General features: G+C 40.5%; 1 protein-coding gene across 1 annotated transcript in view; it reads left to right on the top strand.

Annotated features, from left to right (window-relative positions):
- Positions 1-11,342, top strand: part of LINS1 (lines homolog 1) — a 42,313-nt gene extending 30,971 nt beyond the window's left edge. Inside the window, exon 8 of the transcript XR_009562887.1 lies at positions 11,254-11,342. The gene's annotated coding sequence lies outside the window, so the exon portion shown is untranslated. The remainder of the gene's footprint in view (positions 1-11,253) is intronic.
- Positions 11,343-22,633: the final 11,291 nt, after the last annotated feature.

Below are 22,633 nucleotides of genomic sequence, written 5' to 3'. Positions count from 1 at the left end.
GCCTAGAACAAGATGAGTCTTACATACCATCCCAGATATGTTTTCTAGGTTCTCTTTTGCCATTCCTTCAGTATTCTTTACATTTCATTTTTTAAATCATCATTTGTAGATTGAGTTTCTGCTTTCTAATCTCCATGCTTACTTTCCTCTCTTAACACCCTCATCTTTGTTCTTTTTTCTGAGTGTTCTGGTGGAATATCTGAACTCTTTCCTTCTTCATACCTGATTTGATGTTCCTCAATGTCAGTTCAGCTCATCATCACCTCCAAAGCAGGTGTTAAATTATGGTTATTTTTCTACTTCCTTGAAATCTCCTTTCATCCATCTCTATTCATATATTACCTGCATCCCAGCTCCTTGTTTTCTTATCTCATCCTGAGCTCTCCTTGATGCCTTTTTGTTTTTATTTCATGGAGAACTAATTAAGACTTAGCACTTAATAAGACTTAATCACTAAGTTGCTCATTATTAAGAACATTTTCTACATTTTTTGTGCACTCAAATAGTAAAAATAGCTGTCATTTTCTGAGTGCTTAATTTTTCCAGATATTATGCTAAATGCTTTCTAGACTTTTTTTCTCCTCATTTAATCCTCAGGACACCCTGCAAGGAGGAATTATTATCCTTATTTTACTCATGAGGAAAATAGCATTTAAAAGGACTATTAAAAAGCCCAAGGTCACACATCCCAAAGTTAATAAGCTGAAGAGTCGTAGTTTAAACCCAGGGCTGTCTGGCTCCAAAGCCTGTTTTCCTTACTACACTATACTATCTTCTCTATAAATGATTTTCATAGGTTTATATTTAATAAAATATTCAGAGGAATAATACTCCCACTTTTACTGGAGGGTTTTTTTTTTCATTGCCCCATTTTATCTGTCTTCTATTTATGATCTATCTTTGTTAATTCAACCTTGTAATGAGAGATCACTGCAGACCTGGGTTTATGTAATTATTCTAGAAGTTTCCTCTTCCTCTCCCTACCCCCCGAATTGTGAACAGTCTATAGGCCAGTTACAATGTTATTTTCCCCCTAGAAACGTTGTGTAGTTGAGTAGCAAGAGCACTGGGTTTGGACTCACGAAAAACCCAGATTCGAGCCCTAGCTGTGCTATGTACGAGCTGTGTAGCTTGGGCAAGTTACTTAGCTCCTCCGTTACATGCCTGTGTTACGAGGTCAGTGTGCCTATTAGGAGGAGAGGTGTCGGCCCAGGTAAATTCCTGCCACCAAAAGCAAGCTGTTGTTACTACGGTGCAGCATGGTGGCCTGTTGGGGCTCCCTCTCGGCCCCACCCAGGGGTCCCACGCCCTCAGGCCTCGAGCGGCCCGCGTCCCAGGATGCACCGCTGCGCTGACCGCCCAGCCCAACTTAGCGATTGGAGCCTCGGCCTCAGGACGAAGGAGGAGAAAGGTGCGTGGGAAGGATGCGGCTCAGGGGCCCTGCGGCCGGTGTGCACCGGGCGGGCCATACCTCACCGCCGGGAGACGTCGCTGCGCAGGGCGAGGCTGAGTCTGGGTCTCTGTGCCCACGCAGGCCAAGGCTGTGCCCCTGTCCCCACGCAGGCTGTATACCGGGCCCCTTCCTCGCCCAGGCCGAGGCCGGGTCCGGCTACCTGTCCCCACGCAGGCCGAGGCCACGTCCTAGGCCGAGTCTGTGCCCCTCCTGCTGCAGCCCCTGCTTATCAGGCCTTGCAAAGTCAGTTAGGCGCGTCCCAGGGCTACAGTGCCAAGCAGGTTTCCATCTTTGCCTTTGTCTTTGCCTTCATGGGTTTTTGTGAATCGCTGGGTTGGCTCCATCTTCTCACCCAGGTGAGTAGAGGTCAAGCCCAGATTTCTGCCGAGTTCGAAGTAAGGGAACCTCAGAGACTGTCGGGAAGTGGACTGAAGGCCTAGACTTGATTCCACAGGCCACTGTGGGCTTTGTACTCCTGTCCAGGACATCTTTCTGTGTGGGCTTTTTCTCAGGTGAAAGTTATTATCCCTATGTGACTTTAAACAAACTCTAACAATACCCTTTTATTTACTCTAAAAATTCAACATAATGTATCAAGGACCCAGTATGTGCCTAGACCCAGTATGAGATCTGGGTGCTGGGACCTCAAAAATGAAAAAGGCACCCATCCTATTCCCCATAGTCATAGTTTGGAGGCCTAAATCACCCTCCGATATTTGATGCTTACTCCAATTTTTCTTTTACCCCATCAGAAAATGTCTTTAAATCAACTGAAATGAGGGGAGGAAACATCTAAGTAGTATGTGGAGTTGTAGAAAGGGTAAGTCGATCCAGTTAGGTTGGTTTGGGCACTGTAAATTGTGCCTCATAATCCATTAATAGACCAGTAAACCAATTTAGTAAGTCCAGACCAGCATTTTTCTAAAAGATTAGACTAGAATAGACAATAGAGTACATCAAAAATAGTATGGATAAGTATTGTTGTGCAAAACTTTGGTTTCAGTTATATATATATATATTTATGGGTGTATTTGTACTAGGTTGTGATGCAAAATGTATTTATTGTGAATTACATTTTAAAAATTAAGTTACAGGTTTAGATCAGGACAAATATGTTACATATATACAAAGTACCCTTGCAGTAGTGATAATCTATCTTGATAACAATTATTTGCAAAGATTGGAACTATGAAAGAGTCAAATGGTATTTCTGCCCTAATTAGCTTCATGTTTGATATTTACTTTACATGGTATTAGCATGGCATGTATTTGGGTATCTGATCCTTCACATTCATTATAGATCATTGCTGATGTGTAAGGAATGGAATGGCAGAATTGCTCCAATATATGAGATCAGACACTCTGGTGGTTGCCGATTATAGAAGCCACAAGCCATCATTGTTACTGTGAAAATATGCATGATTTATAGGTTATGTCTGTTGTTACCATGTGTGACCATATGAAGATCTTTGCTTTACATTGTCCTTACTGAAAGCCAGTGGTGACGTTGAACAGTCTGAGTGTTTTCTGGTCTGTTCTAGTTATGATGTTACTTTCTCTGAAAACTTGATGCAGAGCATATCTGAGGTCAAAGGGTTTTTGCTATTGAAAGATATTTTTCTTTTCAGCTTTGATAAAAGATTTTTTTTTAATCTATTTATTTATTTATTTTTGGCTGTGTTGGGTCTTCGTTGCTGCACACGGCCTTTTTCTAGTTGCGGCCGGGGGGGCTACTCTTCGTTGCGGTGCGCGGGCTTCTCATTGCCGTGGCTTCTGTTGTTGCGGAGCACAGACTTTAGGCACGTGGGCTTCAGTAGTTGTGACACGTGGGCTCAGTAGCTGTGGCACGCGGGCTCTAGAGCGTAGGCTCAGTAGTTGTAGCACACGGGCTTAGTTGCTCCACGGCATGTGGGATCTTCCCAGACCAGGTCTTGAACCCGAGTTCCCTGCATTGGCAGGCGGATTCTTAACCACTGCACCACCAGGCAAGGCCCAAAAGATTTTTGTTTTTAATTTTTGACTAAAATTTAAAGCTCTTAAATCTTACTGTAATAATTATTTTTTATATTTTGTATTTGTATTTATTTGTTGAATGATTAGTTGGTTGATTTTGATTTTAAGGATTTAAATAACTATAAGTTTGGACTATAGTTGTTGAAACTAATTTCCCAGTGTACAATTTATCCTCTAATGTTTAGGCCAGACATTTAATTGTAAATGGCTAGTATTTTATTTTGCAAATGGACCTTGCAGACAGTTTAACGTGATCAAGCAAACTATTATATTTTTATTTTAACCATGCTTACTGGTGTAGTAACTGCTATGATAGGAATTCCATAAATGTATGAATGAATGAACACTATAAATTATTCATGTAAACATTTGGTGATACGTATTATTAGTTTTTAGTAAAACGATTTTTATACCTGGAAAGGTTGTGTAGTTGAGTAGCAACTTTTAAGAGAAACTGGTTTCTTTTAAGAGAAACATATTTGGCAGGTTTAGTCCACAGAAATTGTAAGGCATCTATTTTAAATGAAATAAGCGAATAGAAGTCATCTTTTCCTATAGAACACTTTCAAACAGCACCTAACAGTGAAACAAGTTATGTGACATCTGAATTTCTAATTCAAAACCAGCCTAACACAAAAGAGGTTAAAAAAGGGGGAGGGGGTATTATTTTTCCTTATTTGAGGTCTCAGGAGAAGCCAGTGAGGGGCATTTTATAATCAACTTAGTATGTGGTATTTTGCTCATATCCCTTTAGTCTCTTTCAAAGTGTTAGACCCCAGCAATTGCTGTGTAGTTCAGCTGATCTGTTGATAGTCTCCCACAAAGAGAGAGTAAATGACTGCGGACATTCAGGGAATGTACTTGCTTTTTCCAGCCATAGCCAAAGCTTGAGACTCTTAAGTAGCTAGAAAGCAGGGACCATAGCTGCCTTGTTCACTGTGATTTCCTATTTTCAGGCACGTAGGAAGTGCTCAATAAATAATTGTTGAAGGAATGAAAATACCATGGAAGGAGGAAGAGCAGCAGCAGAAGGTACATATAGCTTAAAACATGGGGGAAAGAGTATTATCAGATCCTTAATATTTATTGAGGGTCTCCTATGAATCTGGTAGTGTTTCTAGGCTCATGGGCTGTTTACAACCTAGGGGAGACAAGGCACATACTGATCAAGTTGTGTTACAGGAGGATTTTCTGTACTACTATTAAAAAATGGGGCTGCACATAAAATGGGGCTAATGGTGTGATCTGGATAATAAGTGTAAAGAGAAAGGTTGATTCAGGTTGATTTGAGAGGCAAAGTTTCCCAGAGGAAATGTGTGGGGCTGGGATAAGGAGGGATCACAGGTGGGGCATGCGCATAGCCACTGGCTCAGGCCAAGGGGAGATTTGTATTGGGGTACAGTGGAGAGTAAAGTGGGATAGCCTGGGTGGAGATTATATTTTGGAGGAGAGGTTAGGAAATAGATAGTCATGGAAGTTAGATTTCATGTAACCAGCATAAAGAAGCCATAAGTTCTGGAGCAAGGAAGCATTTTGTTGAAGGCTGTCTTTTCAGAGTACTTGGTAGCTGCAAGCAGGAGGGCAGCTCTCCCTCAGAGACCAGAAAGGGACAGGAAGCAGCCCTCAGGATTGGAACCTCAGCACCACTTTCAGTTACACCAGGATGTTCTGGTCACTTTGGATGCTTTGGTGGCACAAAAGCAACTGATGAGGGGAAATGCCTTTGGCCTAGAACTCCACTTTAGGAGGGTCTGGAAATGACTAAAGGGTGACCAAGTCTGCTCAACTGCCACAGAACTACACATGCTCACTCCCAACCTCAAGCCTGTCTGTGTTTCTAATGCCCTGTGGAGTAACAAAGTCTTTTATTAACAAGGAGGCAGAAGTGTGAGTTCTTGTTCTTGGGAATGAGTCTTAGTTACTGATCTCATGAAATTTAGTCCAGCTTCTGTTTTCCATAAAGCACTCCATCCTGATTTTTAAAAAATTGCTCCCCAAAATTCATAAGCTGAAGAGAGGTACCCATCCTTGGGGGTCTCAGGTTGCCAAGCACATCTTCTCCCAGTTCTTTGTCGGCAGGTGGCATGTAGGGTATGGGGTAAGAGGGAGAATGGGAGGGAAAAGATAGACAGTAAGCTCCTTGAGATCAGGGGTCTTGTGTTCATCTTTGTGTTTCAAGCAGCTTATATAATAAATGTGTTGAATGAATGATGGATGGATGGATAAGGGGCATTTTGTTTCCTTACGGTCTAGTCACACATAACATGGTATCAATGGCCCAGATATTTATTCAAACACTCATCTTCTTCCTACCTCCTCTTCCTTCCTACCTGTTTAGTGCTGATGCAACTCATAAAGCACATGGAATGCCCAGCACAATGCTGGATAAAGGGACTGTAGATGTTAAAGCTGCCAAGTCCAGCCTTCACAGACTGAGATAATCATGGGATTAATGATTTTGAGGATGAAAAGTTTATCTGCCCACTCCAGTCTGATTCCTGATGCCATACTGTGTAGTCTGAACTCCTCATTTAAAATCCATGGCTTATGCTTGCATGCACAAAGGATATGAAATAATAAATTTTGAAGTCCATCTCCTCTATCCTCCCAATTTGTACCTGGGTAGAACATATAAATAGACCCACACCACATACACATGTGTCTGTTTCCCTCTACACTCTGTATAATAGGGTTAGTGAACAGTTCTGCTCATTTGTGTGAGTATGCATCTGTGTCAGTTTGGGCAGTCATGCTATATTGTTATTCTTGAGATCCTTAGCTCCTTCAAAAGACATAATGTGATGTGCCTGGCACTAGTATGAACCCAATAAATACTTGCTGAATGAGTATTTATTCATTGAATAACAAATACTCTGTTCAGAGAATGGTAATGGGTGCTACTTGGAAACTTTATACAGTCCTTATACTCAAGATTTAATTGGAGAAACTAAGTCTATGTGCAAGAAATAAAGTCTATTAGGAATAAACATAGGAATAAAACCTATAGATTAAATATATTAATAATAATTATTATTATAATCATAGCTAAAATTCACAGAGTGCTTACTATATGCCAGGTACTCTCCTAAGTGCTTTGATGGATATTAACTAATTTAATGTTTTCCTAACTCTATAAGGTATTGCTGTTGTCTTCCCCATTTTGCAGTTGAGAAACCTGAGGAACTGAGAGGTTAAATGACTTGTCTAGACTCACACAGTCAATAAGAATAAGATCACATAATGAGCACAAAGTGGCACTGGGGCTTAGCAACAAAACCTTTCTGCAGGAGGCGAGTTGAGATGTGGCCTGCCCCATCACTGAGGCAGAGACCATCTGCTGGCCATCACTGGGGGTGGTAAACGAAGCTGTGGAGATGTGTGATCTGGCTGGCACGTGACACCACAGCCTTCCCAGAGAATGTGCCAGCTGGATTCTAAAGTTCCTTTGCTTCAAGTACTCAATATGTGACAGACTTAAGTCTTCAAGGGAAGACTCTCCCCTTCTCCTAACAAGCTCAAAGTAGAACTGGCCATCTTCTCGACACACAAATGCCGACTTTCAATTTTGAAAAAGCCCAGTGAATTACCTTTGAGAAAGTAACTACCCGTTGTGGTAGAGAGGAAGTTACAATGGTAAATAGCTAGATAACTGAATGTACTCTCTCAGCACTGAGTGTCCACTCTGCCAAGAACTGTTTGGACTCCTGAGGACTCAGCAGTGAACAAGGCAGATAGAAGTCCCAGTCCTCATGGAGCTGCCATTCTAATGGGGAGACAGACAGTAAAACAAAGAAGTAAGAGATAGTGAGGAGTGACCAGGGGAAACAAAGCAGGAGAGGGGATGGAGCTTTGGGAAAGGGAGGGCACTTGAGTGCAGGAGAACCCTTAGTTCTGACGATTCTCTCTTCAGTTTCCTCACTTTCTCACGAAGTAGGCTCTCAAATCACCTGTCAGGGACCCTTGCAACACTGGGCCAGGGAAAGTGTGGACCCTGGTGGTTGGGGTAAGGGAGACACAATTCAGTTCCTACAGTCTGTAATCTACTGTGGAGATTGAATCATGGAGGCAAGGGGACTATTTTATGTCAATTTTTCAATCGGTGTAGGTATTTGTGCAGACATTTCCTTGTTTCATTATATCCCATATGAGTTTTCCCATATACCTATTTAAAGAATACACGGTTTGGTAGCATTTTGAGTTAGTATTTCTATCTCTGAGCAAACCTTTGCATTTGAAAACTCTGTGAAAACGATGAGATGAAACATTACAAGAAAACAGAGTTTGTTGATAGCAAAAGCTCAGAAAATTTGACTGGTTAGGTTAAGATCGACATGGCCAAAACTGTATTCATTATGTTTCTTGGAAGGGATTTTCTCCTTTGAGGAGAAAAGCAGATCAGTTCTATTAAACTTATATTTTCTTCTCTGGAAAGTTAGATTAAGGTTCAGTGTCAAACATAACATGCAGCTTAGAATATCAGAAGTTGCCCCACTTCCCGTTCCTCCACACCCACACCACGTGCAGCTGTGTACCCTCTGCTCCTTGCTAGCAGAGCTGTGGCACCATGTCTAGTCGGCTTCCTGCTGGGGCCCACAGTCCATTTTCCTGTGTCCTGCTTCCTCTGTTTTCCTCTTCTGAGATCCTAAGTAGCCTTCCAGAATCTTGATTGGATTTACCTGAGTCCACACTGCTCTTATCCCCTGCCCCTCTTTTACTCTGTGAAATATCCTTTATATACTTTAGTAACCTTTAGTGACAAGATTGGTCTGTGTGTAAAAACGCATCAGTTTTGTAATGTACCCCCTATTGCTCCCCTCGAAACTTCTCCACTCTTATCAGGCTTAATTGCCTACATTTAATTGTCAGAGGTAATATTCACTTTTTAAAAAGCAATGATCATTAAGATTTTAATAAATGATTTACTATCCATAATGTAGATTCAAATATATAAAACTGATTCAATGTCTTAACTCCTAAAGTTTTCTCATAAAATGAAACAGTTAAGTATCGCCTAGAAGTGACACCCACACATGCATCTTGCTCTATCATGCTTCCTTCAGGTTCTCTGTTTTCTGTTAGCAATGAACTGATACATTTATCATGAAGCACAAGTGAGAAAGAGAGAAAAAAAAAGAGAAAAAGAAAAGCATTACTGTAGGAGTCCTGGAAAGAACCATGTTTATATTTATTTATCTTCCTCAGAGGAACTCCCAGACATGAGGCTTACATGTCTGGGAGTTCCCCCAATTCACAGCTCCCCCAAGTCACAACTAGCAAACCTCCAGAATTCCTCTCTTCCATCCCTCTAGCTGTTGTCCCCTGTTGCATAGGTTTTTCATCTGTCTCTAAAGAAGGAGGAACTACACCTTGACCTTGACTCAAAAAATACAGCAGATGTGAAATTCTTTTAATGATAGAGAAGGTATTGAGCTATGTATAAATACTTCATATTTGATTTGAACATTGTATCTCATCAGTAGATGACATGTATTTAGTTATATAATTGACAAACAAAAAAATGTGGTCCTACAACACTCTTGGCTTGTTTAATTCTGAGAAAGGGCATCCAGAGTAGAGTTCAGGAGTATCCTCTTCCCCAGATATCTGCAAAGTGAAATTGAGTGTTTGATGCCCACAATTTAACTGTTGACAAGTGTTAACTGTTGACAAGTATTGAACAGCTCAGCACTGTGCTAAGCTCCAGGAATATAAGGATGCGTAAGGCATGTCCCAGAGGGATTCCCAGTGTAGTGGGGAAGCAGATACAGAACCAGCTAAGTAGTAATAGTAGAGTGAGCATTGTAATATAGGTATAAACACAGAACAGGGAGGGCTGAAAGCTGCAGGACTTGGCAGGGGAGTCAGACTTTCATCACTCAGAGAGGGCAGAGAGCAGTCAATGGAAGGGCATGGAAGCTGCCTGTTTGCTTTGCCTGGAAGGTAGTGGGAAGAGACAAGAGAAGATTCTGGAGGAGTAGCTATCGCCTGTGCTAAGGAGACCTATAGGAAAAGGTGGCTGGTGGAGCTCTATCAGCAGGGGAAAGAGACATGATAAAGAAAAAAAACTTAATTGGGAAGATAATGTTACACAGTCCAAGCTCGTACTGCTTACTGTACAACAGGCCAATAAGCTGAGAAATGAGTTGTTGGGGTGAGGAGTAGCAACTTTATTCAGAAAGCCAGCAGACCAAGAAAATAGTGGACTAGTGTCCCAAAGAACCATCTTCCCTGAGTTAGAATTCAAGCTTCTTTTATACTGGGGGTGCATTTGGTTCTGCAGTTTCTTGGTGCCAGAATCCTTTGTCCTTGCAGAGGTCCAGTCACAATGATCCTATAAACTTCCAACAAGACAAATGTTATTCTCTGTTCTGCAACTTTTTATCTCCATGTGAATGGAAAAGTGTTATATATTTAAAGGTCAGAGCCTTGTGAATGAGCTATCCTGTATATTTCAGGCTATAGGCAACATTCTTAACTTGTAGCCAAAGCAATAGAATACAAGGTTTAAAGAAAAAGAAACAGATCCAACATGAAGTTAGATTTGTTCTTGCCTATTACAATAAGTCTGGTGGCAGTTAGAAGACAATAGACTAGAAATGGATAGTGTGAGGTAACTCTGCATAGTCTCCTGGCAAGATCTGATGAGGGTCTGAACCACAATCTGTGCATTTAGTGCCCACTCTGCTGGAAGTTCACCACCTGCCAGATGAGCTTTAAATTTTATGACCACCTTAATAGAAAAAAGAAAGTCTGGGTAGAGAAAAACAGCCTAGGAGAACTGAGTGAGCAAGTGTTGAGTGAAAGGGCCTTGACCAGGCTTCCTTCTTTGAACTGAATTCATTAGAGAAATTTGAGAAACTATGGAGTTTCAAAGAACTTGAAACTGGCGTTTCCCCTTCTCCGTCTCTAGTCAGCTTTTAATTTGCTCTTAGCTATTAAGCTGATAGAAGAAAAAAGCTGTCTTTCAGCAGTTGAAGTCAGCCAATGAGAAGAGCTTCGAATCAGGCATTCAGAGGAGGCAGCACCTCCTGCCCAGACCTCCTGGGAGGCAAGGTTCAGCTCATAAGACGGACAGGAATAAACTTGTTGAAGTTTTCTTGTCAAAGCACCTTTAAATAATCCACGCCTGCAGCAGTTTCATCTTCAGGCAAGAGAAAGTGAAAATGGCCCCAAAAGGTGCAACATCTCAAATAAACACTATAAAATGAGGGACACTTGCCTTTAAAGTTGAAGTGTCTCAAGCAGACAAACAACATTTATATTGTGCTACTAATAGATTTGTCTTTCCTTGTCTGTGATGATTGTTCTTTGAGACACAAATAAAAACAAAGCGAATCGCATCCAACTATTCTAAAAAGAAAAGATGATCTGATTTTTTTCTTTTTTTGGTCATTTTATGGTTCAAAAAAGGGTTTTCTTTTTCAATTGCTAGGAAACAGGTGGAAAAGTTGCATTTCTGAGACTGATGCTCCTTGGTAATGAGTTTTGTGGTGCAGTGCTGGTGGTAGTGATTTAGTTAGCAAAAAGCCCTGCCTGTGTTCCAGGCTTCTGGAGAGTACTACGGCTGTCAGACTAGCTCAGAGGATAGTGCAGGGCTGTCAGCAGTGTTGCAGGTCTCTTTCTGCCACATAAACCCCTTCCTTTTAATACAAACAGCAAGACTATCCTGTTCAGTAGTTGACTAATGACTGTGTGCACTGAAATGCAATGATGATGAAGCAGTTGATGCATTTGTGACTCGATGTCCCACTGAATTCCAGTTTTCTCCTCTCCATGTGGTCAAACAGGAAACAACATTGCATCAGGAAAGAATCTGAAGGTGCCATCCAGTAGCTGTGCCTCACGTCACTGACTGCCCTCAGTCAGAAATCTTGACCTGCAACTTTAGAGGGTGGGTCTCTGAAAGAATTTCAGAGCTTACACAGAGCTGAGGTGTGTTGCTCTCTGATGAGAACAAAGCTGGCTGGAGCACCGAGAGTCTGGCTCTGTCTCTTCACAACCAAGGGGCATCTTTGTGGACTGAAGTTTCAGAAAGGTAGGCATCATCTTGTGGATGTTGTTACTATTTGAGAAACTTCAAAACCAAGTTGGCCTTGGCTCTGTGTGTGTGTGTGTGTGTGTGTGTGTGTGTGTGAGAGAGAGAGAGAGAGAGAGAGAGAGAGAGACAGAGAGAGAGAGAGAGAGAGAGAGAGGGAGAGAGAAATGATGAAAATGTTTGTTTTTGGCCTGATTGTGGGAGAGATACAGAAAAGAGAGCTTTGAAGCCATTTGCTTGATGAGTTTTACTACAGAAGTCTTTAGTAGTGGAGAGTAAATGTTGAATTCAAACTTCTAACTTGTATTACTTGCTCTTTGGCGAGTTTAAACTGATTCACTGAAGGGACAGGAAGAATTGTTCAGAGAGTGAAATCACATGAGGCTGAACGCTCAATCGGCATAGCTTGGTTTATTTGGAAAGCCTTGACTCAAGCTGAAATGCAAAGGGTGACCGAGGATCTCCAGGCAGCATAGCAAAAGCCATTTCAGAATGTCTTAAATTTGGAACAAGGCAGAATTTGCTCATCTCACAGTAAGAAGGTTTTCTAAGCTGGTTCTGTCTTAAGGGAGATAGTCTAAATGTCATGTCCAGAAGACATTAGGTGATTAATTCTAAAACTGCCAGCTTTGTGAAGAAAAACGAAACCAAAACAAAACTTTATTTTTTCTAACCCATGTTTAGTGAAGATGTTCTTTTAAGCAATTTTATTTCCTGAAAAGTCTTACACAGAGCAAAGGAAAGAAACCTTTGGGACTCACCAGATGATGAATATTAATTTATTCATTAATCTATAATGTCCAAGGTCCTTCTCTACCATGAGTGAGGATTCAGACTTTAAACACCTTTCATTCCTCTCCCCTACAAGCCTTTTTTAAAAAGGGGGTTTCCACTTAAAATTTCATCAGTAGGATTGCTGGACAAAGGGACAAATTCTTGAAGGGGAAAATAGGCATATGTTCATGCTGACAGTAATTGTATAGTCTTCCCATTAAAAATATTCTGTCTTTTCTAAAAGCAATCAAATTTATATAAGTCTGAAGATAATTCTGGGTTAGCAATAGTCTGCACTTATTGGGTTCTTGCTGTATGTATATGCATTTCCCATTTAATTCAGTGAGGCAAGACTCATCTTATGCAGTTTTCAGATAAGGATATTTAGGCTCAGTGAGATTTTAGCAGTATAATAGGGAAGTGAGAAAGCCAGAACTCTGTTGCCTTCCTACACACAGATATATATATACAATCATATATATATATGATTGGAGCCTTCTATTCTCCTATTGTATTCCATCAGCCCTTTACAGAGTCCTTGTCACCTGGAGATGTTTCTGAATCCAAAATAATATGCAAATATGTTAATTTGGTGTCATAGCAAGGTCAAGTGCCAATCTATAATTTGCTTCTACTCTTGGGGTGAAGGCATGATGAAGTGGACTGAACATGGGCTAGAAAGGCAGACAGACCTAGATTTGAATAGCTCCTTCCTGGTTACTAATTATGTGACCTAGGCAAGTCAGTGAAATTCTTCAAACCTCACTTTCCTTATTTATAAGCTATTTATTATAACGTCCATCACATGGCATTGTTTGTTATAAGGAATAGAGAGACAAGTTATGCAGTGTGTCATCTGCATGACTGAAAAATGGTAGGCTTTCGATAAGTAGTAGTCATTTCTCCAATTATTTGTTGATGCTTTGTCATGCTAGATCCTGTTCTGGGCATGGGGGTATCAGCAGTGAACAATGGAGGCAAGAACCTGCCCTCATGGAGCTGCCTGGTGCTTGTTTATTATAACATCGTGTGATTGACTTTCTTTGAATATCACGTTGTAATTATTGAGATCCTTTATAGTGGTTACCATCCAGCTTTGACATAGCCTCTGAAACAGGGTAGTGAAAGTCCTGTGCCAAGATTCCCCTAAAGCATAGTAAAATCAGGCAAAAAGCAAGAACATCAGATACTTGTTTTACAAAAGTCAGTTTGTTGTGCTAATCATTTCAGAGTTAGAGGTCAGGAAAGATGTGTTTTTATGCACACATTCACACATACATACACACACACACACACACACACACACACACACACACACACACACACAGAGTTCATCTGAGTTTTCCTGGGCTCCCAAAGCCATAGCAGAAACCTTGTTGGCAGGATGCATGTGGGAGGAGGGTCTGGCTCCAAGAACTCATGGAACAGAGTATAGTGTGGCAACCATTCATTTGCTTTGGGCCCCAGGCCATCTACTCAGGAGCCTTGGGCTTTCCAAGGCCTTCATAGTGTGAATTTAGGGATGCAATACAAAGCTTGAACTGGAGATAATATACCTTTATAAAGACAGATTCAGGACAAGAGTGATTGATTTATTTACTGGCTAAAAGCCTGGAGTTAAGTAAGCCAGTTGGCATCAGGAATGGCATTTCGGCATCTGTCCCTAACTTTGAATCCCAATGAACTGCAGATCATAGCAGAGAGATAGGAGAGGAACACAGGGAAGCTCCCTCTGGAATCAAATGCAATTGTATTCTTCCTTTTCCTGGAGACACCTGCACACACAATACCACTGACCTTATTGGTCTTACACATCGTGAGTTTGTTTTTATTTAGCTGGTAGACCCAGAATGATTGAAGAAATCTTTGTGTCATCCCAGACAGACCAGACAATTGGCACTCTGAAAGAAGACTTTCTTAAGTGGCAGGACTTACTTTCCTAAGCCCAGTGCAACAATCAGTCTCATCATTTTATGGGCCATACTATATATTGCCTTAAGATTGTGTCTTATAGCAAGGATTTTAAATGATGAAAATATAAACTAAGTTAAAAGCCTAATTAGAATAAATTAGGGCTTAGGTATAAAAACATCAAACAGCACGTGGATGGAGAGATTAAGAACCTTTGACCTGGGGCTTCCCTGGTGGCACAGTGGTTGAGAGTCCGCCTGCGGATGCAGGGGACGTGGGTTCGTGCCCCGGTCCGGGAAGATCCCACATGCCGCGGAGCGGCTGGGCCCATGAACCACGGCCACTGAGCCTGCGCGTCCGGAGCCTGTGCTCCACAACGGGAGAGGTCACAACAGTGAGAGGCCCGCGTACAGAAAAAAAAAAAAAAAAAAAAAAGAACCTTTGACCTTGGGACTTCCCTGGTGGTCCAGAGGGTGAGATTCCACACTCCCAAGGCAGGGGGCCTGGGTTCAATCCCTGATTGGAGAATTAGATCCCGCATGCATGCCACAACCAAGAAGTCTGCAAGTCTCAACGAAGAGCCCGCATGCTGCAACTAAGACTCAGCACAGCCAAAATAAATAAATATTTTTTTAAAAAAGAACCTTTGACCTTATACAACACTGTAACAGCCTAAACTTTCCCCAGGAATTTCTGTGGATAGGAGACAGACATTCCATTGTAAATGGACTTCAGCAATCGCTGTATTTTTGAAACAGTTAAATTATTTCCAAATTTCATTATTATCAGACCTTAAAGTCTGAGGAAGCCCATTAACAAGTAGAAGAGGGCTGTGTGAGAGGGAGTTTGACCTTGAGACACATTTCCCCTTTCCCAAGTAGGAGGATTTAAAATTTCTCAGGCAGGGAGTGTTTACATGCTGCTCAAATATAAAGTTAAAGGGTTTTGGTTCATTTAAAAAACCATTTCCTCTTTTTTTTTTTTTTGCCAACCTGGTTGCTGGAAAGTCTGTGGAGGGTATCTGTACAGCGTTCTAAGGAGTGTGAACTGAACAGACCAGAGGCCTTACGCATAGCTGGCATTCCGTTTACAGAAGTTCCAATTCAATGGAAACTTTCCTTTTTTTTTTCCCTGAATTTTATCTTCAGGAAATACCAGGAAACTAATACATTTAACCAAAATTTCCAAATTTGTCTGCTCAGTATTGGTACACACAAACACACACCACACAGACACACAGATGCACATACACACACACACGACATAGACACAGATACACACAGACATACACATACACACACTACACAGACACACACACACGTTCGTGTGCATGTGCACAATATAAAAACAAAATCAAAAGATACATACTTTTTGCATGTGTGCAGCAACGGTTTAGTTCTCCTGTCATAGATTGTGCTGCCTTCTTCCATCCTGTAGCTCTGCCTTCTGAAACATGTGACGTGTGGTCACTGGGCCTGGAGAAGGGAGAAATGGAAGCAGTTTTCTAGCTTTTTTTAAAACTGAGATATAATTGACATACTGGCTTCAGGTGTTGTTACATAATAATTAAATATTTGTATATATTGTGAAATAATCACCAAACATAATTCTCGTTAATGGGAAAACTGTAAAATTCACAGCTAATGCATATATTTAGGTTATATGAAGAGATAAAATATTACATTAAGGGACTTGAAATAATTTTTATTTATATTTCCATGTTCTTAAATGAAGTGATTAGGGAGGAAAAAGCATATGCCACAATCCATTTGTTCTTTATAGAGTACTTGTGTTCAAGAACAAGTCTTATTTCTTTTATTTATTTATTTTTTAATTTTGTTTTTTTGCGGTACGTGGGCCTCTCACTGTTGTGGCCTCTCCCGTTGCGGAGCACAGGCTCCGGACGCGCAGGCTCAGCAGCCATGGCTCACGGGCATAGCCGCTCCACGGCATGTGGGATCTTCCCGGACCAGGGCACGAACCCGTGTCCCCTGCATCGGCAGGCGGATTCTCAACCACTGCGCCACCAGGGAAGCCCTATTTGTTTTATTTTGATTCATTTGCCAGACATACTTTAGCAGGTAGTCAATAAATACTTGTTGGTTAGATTGATCCTGACACAGGCTGAAGAATAATTATTTCAAGATTCAAGCAAAAATTCTGAGAGCTTTTTCTTCAATAATGAAGATGACTTGACATCATTTAATAACTAAATTGGCTTCAATTTCTTCCCTTCAAATTTTGTTTTCTTGCTTGCCATCTGATTAAAAATGTAAAATATGCTGATGCTGAGCAAATCTCAAACTGCGCAGATGCGCAATTTTCATTTGTGATGTTCCCACAGGCTCACTGTCACTTCTGACCTTGGGTCAGCGTTACAGGGCTTATAATGAGCTCCTCCTGTTCCATTAGCTGTAACTGACTTTCCCTGACTTGTTTCCAATGGAAATACACTTTTTGTGGAATGCTGGTCTACAACCAATTGTGGAAGAGAAAACGTCAGAGCATTACTAGATGATGACTGTAAAATAATATTCAAGTTGGATTTTCCTAAGTAATTGTTTCACAGATTACACTATTGCAGTGGTTTTCAAACCTCTTTTAATGATCACTGATGGTAAATACTTTTAGATCTCAACTCAGAACACACACACACATTAACTGGAATAAAAGTTTCACAAAACAATACTTGATATGTATTGATGTTTTCTCTTCTATTCCATTCCACTCTATAAAATTTCTGGTCATGATCTACTAATTAATTTTGTAGCTGGTAGTGGTTCTCCATACTGGCTGAAAGTAAGAATCAACTAGGAAACTTTAAAAAAAATACTAAAGCCAAAGGCACAACAGACCAATAAAATGGACTAGAAATTCCAGAAATAAACCTCCACTTTACATATTGGACACATTTACTCCAATACATATTGGACCCTTGATTTATGACAGTATTGATAATATAAGGAAAGAATGACCATTTGAATATCCATATGGAAAAAAATTAACCTTGTTTCTAACCTCAAAATATATAGAGACCTAAATGTTAGTATGGATGTGACAGGTAAAATAATATAACTTCTGGATCTGTACTGTTCCATGCAGTAGAAATTGAATATCATGATTCTCTTGTTCACGTTCAGAGCATCTTTTTCTTTTTGGTTAACCTTAAGACATTTATAATTAAATTTCACTGACATGAATGACACAGGGGAACTTGAATCCTCTCTTACAGCATGTGGAGCCAGCAACCTGCCCTGCGGGTCAACCCAACCCCAGTTCCACCACTTTCATCTAGGTTCACATGTGGTCCTGCTTTACAGAATCAGACTAGTCATTCATGGTAGCACTAATGGCAACTGTATGTTTTGGCAGAAAAAAATCTGAGGAAATACCCAATAAGTCTTAGTTTAGAGAAGAAGATTTTAAAAAGAAGGCTTAGAAACCCATAGACCCCAGATCAAGATCAATAGAGGAGTAGCCAGCAGATCACATGGCACATGTTGGACTTCCCCCGACCAGGGAAACGGGAGTTGGCTCTGTGCCTGACATGACACTGACCTGGTACCTTGCTTGGTACGTGTCAGCATGGTGTTTTCTCTGATTCACAACAGCTAATGGCAGAAATCAGAGACAAATGAAAATCATATAAATATATATTGGACAGAAATTTAAGGATGCCCTTTTGAAAAGAATGTATATTTGAAAAGTCTGGAAACCTAGGGAAATTTTTATTTTAAAATATGTTACATTTTCGTATAATATACCCAGAATGTTTTTTCTTCCAGATACTTTTGCAGTCAAAAGATCCCTAATTTTTTATAAAATAAAATAAATAAAATATATTTATTTATTTGGCTGTGCTGGGTCTTAGTTGTGTCACGTGGCATCTTCGTTGCAGCATTCAGGATCTAGTTCCCTGACTAGGGATTGAACCTGGGCCCCCTGCATTGGGCGCACGGAGTCTTAACCACTGGACAACCGGGGAAATCCCAAAAGATGCCTAAATTTAAAGCCATGGATTTAATCATTAATCTCCCCCAAAAGTATAATTAATAAATGAAATATTTTGTCTATGTTGCAGACTTTGCAGATACCCTATATGTCTCTCTATGTCTCTGTCTGTCTCGGTGTCTCTGTCTTTCCCCCTATCTACTTAAAATCTGGGTGTTATGCATTTTTTTTTTTCTTTAAGGGGCTTCTTGCATTAGATAGAGCTAGATAGGAATGACTAGTTCTTTTCAGTTTTGAGATCTTATGAGTTACTTACTCTTGGTGAGTAAATAGCAAGAGCTAGTGGCCATGGACAGAGGGAGAGGCTGGGCTGAGAAAGGGAGATGACCCATCCCTGTTTGCTCAGAGGAGGAAACAGTGACTATCCCAGCAGGTGCCCAATTTCCTAATCTCATGCCAGCACTTCTTGCCAGGGGGAAATCTCCCCTTTTATTTATTTATTTATTTATTAATGATTTCTGAGTTAAAGAAGGAAACTGTTGGGAACGTGTAATTGAGATTATTTTTCTGTACTCCTTCACTGCTTCCCTGCCCTCTGCTCTAGGTTCTCACACCCACTGCACCTCACCCTCATCTGAAGATTATGGGAATCTTTGTCATCTTGTTCTTTTCTAAGGGATGTTTCCTTCTGCAGTGGAAACACTTCATAAGCATATATTTTAAATATTAAAATTGGAGGCTTTCTTCATCAGTTCTCTAATAACACCAAGTCCTTCCCTAAAAGTAACTTGCTTCCTCTTTATCAGTGAGTGAGACAGATGTTCCAGATTCCTTCTTGATCAAGGTGTGGCTCTGTACCCTTCTATAGATTTCACTCTCTTTCATAAGAGATTCCTTTGGTGACACTGCCCCTGACGACTACCGTGTTGTAAGAAATCCTGCTGACACTGAGGAAATGAATTACCCTGTCAAGGAAATGGATTATCCCTCAGAAAAGCTGCTCTGCCACCAACACTTGGTCGGGTAACCTCAATACTGATCAGGGTATTATAGGAAATTAGTGAATGACGGCTGGCTGTTATGCCACTTGGAAATCCATAGTGCCATTGATGAGGAAATGTAAATAGTGACCACAGTACCAACACTTGCAGCTTACTGGGCACTTACTATACACCGAGCGTTACAAAGTGATTTAGACACATGACCTCATTTCATCCTGACCTAGAGTTTACAAACATAAAAATCATTATATCTGTTTTACAGATGAGGTCATATAGCTGGAAAGGGGTAGGATGGGCATTCAGATTCCCAAACATCTATTCTTGACAAGCCAATAGGCCTTGGGTTCCTACGCGTCCTGTCCTGAAATTCTATCCCAGTGTGTTGTGGGGGGAAGGTCTGGGCATCCCCCCAGGTGAGTCTGATCATTGGGAAGGTTGGAACTAGGTGACTCTATGCAGGACAGCCTCTCCAGGACTTGTCTCTGGACTTTCTGTTTAGCAGAGTTTTTGCCCATTATGTGGGCTTCCTTTACTGAAAGAAGAATATGAAACCAGTTATCTTTTCCCAGTAGTGAAAGATGTGGAAATAGTGGCGGGAAGGCAGCTGTGAAGGAGCAGATGTCCCATTCCTCTCCCTTGGAGAATCTTTTTAAACTTAGCATTTAATCTTATTATTTAAACCAGCCTGACATGGGATTCTTGCCCCTACCCAATAAAGTCAGGATAATAAGATAGTATCATTACATAACACTGATTCTGTACTTTACTGTATTCAGGTAAAGTACATACATACCTAATCACTCTAATCCACAGCAGGTCTTTGCAGTAGGTAGAATTAGCACCATTTAATTCAGACGAAGATTCAGAGATTGAGTTGTCCAAGACCTAGCTATTGACAGGTCTGGCCCTTGAACGGGCTGTCTGACTCCAGGGCCAAGGTTCTTTCTTTTTCAGGTGTTTGAAAGACAGTGAGCTACTTGAGGCAGTGTATGTAGCACTGCATTCTTTTTAAAAAATTCTTAAATTGCAGGCTTGCGATTTGTATGGTGGTCTTCCTGACCTGAGGCTAAGTGAGTGGGGAGCTTCTGCAGAACCTGCCACAGTGCACAGGAGGGCTTTGCACCCAGCCAATCCTCCAGTTTCTCCAGTGGGAAAACCTGAGACAGAATCAGGGCCTGGCCTCAGGTTCCTCTGTGAGTCACTAGCAGCAGCGAGGTTCTCAACTCCCTTGCTTTTGCCTGTGGGGAGCTTCTGCAGAACCTGCCACAGTGCACAGGAGGGCTTTGCACCCAGCCAATCCTCCAGTTTCTCCAGTGGGAAAACCTGAGACAGAATCAGGGCCTGACCTCGGGTTCCTCTGTGAGTCACTAGCAGCAGCGAGGTTCTCAACTCCCTTGCTTTTGCCTGCATCAGTCCCTTGTGCCTGAGACTAATAACAGTATAATTTATGAAGCAAGATGTGTGACTCACCAGGCAAGGGAGGAGAGCTTGCAAGGAAGGACGCGGCGGAGAGGAGCAACATATTTAACAGCAACTGGAAAGGAAATGCTGACATGATGGTAATTGGGTTAAAATTTCTTTACATTGCAACACCATTGCGTGGTTACCCAGCTGTTAATTTATATTTTAGACTTCTAAAGTTAACTAAAAACGGGGGCGGGAACAGGGGGAAGAGGGGAAGGGAATTCCACCTTTGAAGGCAGAATTATCAAATCTATGTAACTTTTTCATAGATTTCTTCTCAATCATCTTGGACCCCTTTTCTTTGAACCCCAGGATTTGCCTTCTTCTAAAACATATCCATTGTGTAACTTTGCTTTACACCCTTCTGATTTCAGTCTTACCTGTTTTTCTGCAACCTCCTATCCATGTTACCAGTCTAAATAAACTTCCTCAGTCACTTACCTCTCTTGTTCCTGAGCTGGCCTTTGGCAATCTTTGTCAATTAATGACCAGGACAGAGATGAACCAGAGATCCGATAAAGGTGAAGAGGCATCCAGGAGAATTACTTTTTGGTGAATACTCCCTCCTTAAATGGCTTTTTCTGCATTATCTTTATTATCTCCAGAATCTAAAGTCAGTTTATAGATAGGTCACAAGAGCCTGTCTTCCTGTTGACCAAGGAAGCACATTTTAAATTTTCAGTTACCTGTTTGTGTGTGTAAAAAGGCTGTGATAAGTTTTACGTAGATAGCAAACTTGCCTTACTTCAAATCATCTATTACTTTTTGTATATGAAACATTAACTTAAAAAGTTAGCCTCTTAAAATATATTAATGTGAAATAAATCACCTTAATAACACCTTTTAGTATGGGAAGCTGGGTGCATACTGGGAAAACAATAATTTAAAATCTTAAATATGCAGAGTTTTACTGTTCTAGCATATCAATTATTTTTTCATGTTTCTTTCTAGTTTTTGTCTTTACACACACGCTCACACACATATATGTGTATGATTAAAATAGTATATTATACGAGATCATATACTGTCATATGATCATAGCATAGATATAATTTTGAATTTTCTTTTTTAAACGTGTCATAACACTTTTCATGTTTATAAATTTTACAATTTTAGCATTAATTGATTATTATTAGAGTTAACATTTCAAAATGTACTTAAACATTCCATATTTTAAAAATCCATTATTTACTAGTACTGAAGTGTTACTTATTAACTATAGTTTAAAAAGTTTTCTTTCCAGTTTACATGTATTTCTAGGTAGGCAGGAACATTTTGGTGACTCCTAAAATTTATTATCCGATTCCAAAAGGGTAGTATCATTTACGTTGCCACCAGTAACATAGGAATGTACATTTATATGTAAATGATATATATGAGACATTTATAGCATAGTTAGCACTGAGTATTATTTTTAAATAATGTCTTCTAATTTAATAGGTGTAAATTATAGAATTTTATGACCTGGAAGTTCATTTAGTTGCTCTCTTTAGAAGGGCAACCTGGTATTTGATAGCTTGACTCCAATTTACGTTTAACAGGCATGTAATACAGTGATTTACAAATATTTACTCACTTTGTTATTTAAACAACCTCATCAGGGTGGTACAATTATTATTTCCATTTTGTAGATGGGGAAACTGACATTAAGTTAGTTGTCCAAGGGCACATAGCTAGTTAAGTGTCAGAACCCAGGCAGTCTGGCTCCAGAGTCCATGTGCTTGACGACTGTGTTATACTGGCTCCCTTAATATCTATTTAGCATTTACTGTTTGTACGCTTTCCGTATGCCAAGTTATGGGTGCTATTGTGAGTAAAACAATTTTAGCCCCTGACCTCATGGATCTGGAAGTCTGGAGAGGGAACCAGACTTTAATCAAATCAACATACATATAATTACAAATTTGATACATGTTATGAAGAAAAAGAATGGAGTGATGGTAGCATCTAACAGGAATATTTCTTTTAGCTGTAAGAGTGATGGGGGTGCAGGGGTCATGGAAAGTCTTGGTGAAGATCTTAGAGATACTT

Source organism: Globicephala melas, chromosome 2 (assembly GCF_963455315.2).
Source record: "Globicephala melas chromosome 2, mGloMel1.2, whole genome shotgun sequence".
Taxonomy (NCBI): Eukaryota; Metazoa; Chordata; class Mammalia; order Artiodactyla; family Delphinidae; genus Globicephala; species Globicephala melas.
Note: the sequence above shows the minus strand (reverse complement) of the source record. Positions and strands in the feature narration are given on the sequence as shown.